Source organism: Nanorana parkeri, unplaced genomic scaffold, assembly GCF_000935625.1.
Source record: "Nanorana parkeri isolate BGI_ZX_2015 unplaced genomic scaffold, ASM93562v1 scaffold355, whole genome shotgun sequence".
NCBI lineage: Eukaryota > Metazoa > Chordata > Amphibia > Anura > Dicroglossidae > Nanorana > Nanorana parkeri.
The window spans coordinates 462,481-465,970 of NW_017306623.1; positions in this window are offsets into that span (position 1 = coordinate 462,481).

Here is a 3,490-nt window from a genome sequence, read left to right on the forward strand (position 1 = left end):
GAAAAGGAAAGGGATTTCTTTTTTTACTTTATGAGGCATGTGTATCACATAGAACATCAATTTGGGACTTGTTTAGACTGGCATACAGAAGCCCTTAGTTCTACCTTAACAAGTAAAGCTGGACTCCAGACAAAAAGTCGAACATACCATTCAAATGCTTTCTCAGCTGCTGAAGGTCTTGTATTCCTGTCCATCCGGTTCTGAGGGTTTTACAGCCCTGCCAGACAGCAGAGCCAGTTTTGTGGCCTGACTTTTCTCAGCAGCAATTAGGCAACGCAGCTAGATCACCTCCCAACTCTTACCTTTAAATGAATAGAAAAGCAGCTACAACTGGATGATGAGGTCATGACTCTGCCTCCAGGCCACATGTTTCAGCACATGAGCATGCAGAACACCTGATTGGCCCCATGTGCTGTCCCGCCCTCTCTCAGTCTAAGTACAGCTATACAGAGTAATACAGTAGGATCAAATCAAGTCAGATCCAGGAACTTACACTAGCTGCATTTCAAAATATATATTTTTTAAATTAAAAAAATATAACTGCATTCATTGGTGCTTTTTTTTATATCTGCCTCTGGCTACAGGCTTGTTTCAAGTCAATGACAGAATCCAGAGGGAGCCAGAGCAGGCAACTAGCATTTTCTAAAGCCTACATATTCTTCTAGGTAAAGGTTTCTTTTTTACTTTTGAGTGAATAGTCATGGGGCATTCTGTGCGTAAAATATTTACTTTTTTAGGTTCTATGTGAAAACCCACATTGTGGGACAGCCAGGTATGTGATTGTCCTGTTGGACCTTCAAGACCCACCATATTACATTCCTAATGAAATGATGGTCCGTACAGACAGTTAACATCAGAAATGCTGTGAGTAAGAGCAACAATGGGTTGTCCCTTGGTTTGAAAAAGCATATAAGTCTGAATGTGGATGTTAAGAAATTAGGGCTTACTTATGGGGATATGGTAAGTCTATTGTCTTGCCAGAAAGGTTGAATTATTTTGGGAGAACATCTGGATAAATGTCTTTTTAAAATACTTGTTAAACTGGATATTTTAGCTGTTGAAATCTGTTTATTGTTTAGTATTTGCACAGAAAGCTTTCCAGGTCAAATACCATATTAATTCAATGTTAATGTTAACTGTAAATATTAATCCTGTAGCCCACACAGTATTCATTCCATACAATAAGTGTCTCTTCTCACCATACTCATCACAGATGTGCAATTATATTCATTCTTATAAGGGTCCATATATATTTACAATTTGAAGCTTCAATCTTCTTCTGGTTCACAAAAAAGGTGATTACTAGAGCAATTGCCAACTGTTAGTTCTAAATAGGGAGCTTTACAAGTGTACTGTGGTTTTAGATAGGCCTTACAATTCTCTGTTCATATAGTGTTGGCTATGAAATGATGGATCTGGCACACAGAAGGGTACACAATATGCTTCAACTCCACAGCAAGGATACTTTATTACTCGCATTTTTTTTAACAATGGAAATGGAAAACTTCTCTACCGAGATTATGATATAGACAGTTCAAATTACCTGGTTCTTGAACCAATTTGCACGATAGCACCAAAAAACCTAAAACATACACGCATTTACTGGTGGCGAACACAGCGTGGCTAGGGCACCCCACCGAGGACCCAATAACGATGACCCAGTCTGTCTCACCATATTTAACACAAGTACATTAACGTCATGTTACCCTTAACATGTTTTGTGTTAAGGCAGCTCATTCATATGATGCACCACAATGGAACTAAAATTGGACCTGTTGCATTTTTGTATTGCAGTGCACTGAAATGCAGGGAAGTACATTACCATACAGTGCATTGTGCTACAACACAGGCGCCACGGAGTGCAATTTAAAAAGAATGATACCGCAGGGCACTAATACACATAGCAAGTGCTAAGACATGTTACTGCATTGCAGTGGTGTGAATAGGTAAAAGGATAGTACACAAGATCTCAGTCGCTGAGGATGTTCTCAGATTTGATGCCGCAGTCTCGGGCCCTACAACAGGTCCAAACTCTTACGAATCAAAGCCATGGATTATATTCTCTCAATAGCTCTCTCCAGTTCCATTAAAATAATACTTCTTACGCTCAGTGTTTGCTCACACCTTGAGCACACTTCTGCTGTCCTATACTCAACTGCTCAGGAGCTACTTGATCTCCTTTCACTCTGCCTTCCAGCTGACAAAATGGCCTTAAGGAGTCCGCACATGCACCCCAAATCAATGAGAGGCCATGTTAGTATTCAACAGCAAGCTAACACATGCATTAGCAAGCAGATGCACTGCTGTCCCAGCAAAAGTGACTATCCTATGCCACAAATCACCAATGCAGAGATACATGACTGAGGAGAAACCTAGCTTCCCATGGGCTCTTTCATTTGATTGTATATTATTTCAATGGTGTCACTTAAGTGTCACTCAACACTGAGAGCAATGATAAATTCAAGAAAATTCTTGATGAGTTTCTTATTTAACTTAATTTACAGGGATCTGGGAAGTGTTACAGCAAGATAACACACACTCACTTACACACATAGGTTGAAGTGGATGGACCCTTGTCTTTATTTACTTTCACCTTCTATGTTACTATGTATGTTACTATGTTTGGTGTTTTTTATATTTATATATATTTTTCTTTTAATCAATATTATGATCAAGATTATAATGAAACCTTCAGCAGATTTCCTTTCATTTGGTTGATTAACATAAGTGAGATTTCTATAAAAAAAAGATCAATAGCTTTTCAAAGTAACCCTAACAGCCGAATTATGAAATGATCAGGCAAACTATGTTTGAGCACTATTAATCTTATATGCCCAAACAGTTATAATCCTTTGCTGCCAACAGAAATTTCAAGTGCTTCTCGGTAGGATTGCTGCCTCTTGTCACACCATTCTATGTGGTACAACCTACCTCTCTTAGGGTGGGTGCACACCTAGGCGTACGGAATATGCGCGTTTGCCGCATGTTTTTACCGCGATTTGCGGTAAAAGAAACGCACGACCAACGCGCGTTTCCGAGGGCTATCCGGCTGTATCCTAATGGATACGCGCTGCAAATACGCCCCAGAGAAGCTCTTGTACCTCTTTGGGTGTAGGGCGTTTTGCAGCGCGTTCCTACGCGCTGTAAAAAGCCCAGGTGGAAACCATGCCCATAGGCAATCATTGGTTTTCACATGTTGAGCATTTTACAGCGCGTAGGAACGTGTTGTAAAACGCCCAGGTGTGAACCAGGCCTTAGAGTTGCAAAATGTTGCCCGGAATCAGGCAAGTTGGTCTGATTATCTGAAGGCCCATAAACTGAGACATTTAGGCCTCATCCACCCACAGGCCCGGATTTCCCACAAAGCCACCGAGGCCCGGCCTCGGGGCGGCAGAGCGCAGAGGGGCGGCAGCGGTGACCTTGTGGGGAAGTTGCGGGCGCCGGTGTAAGGTGTCCGCCGGCCGGCGGCCGCACACTACGGTCCGCCGCC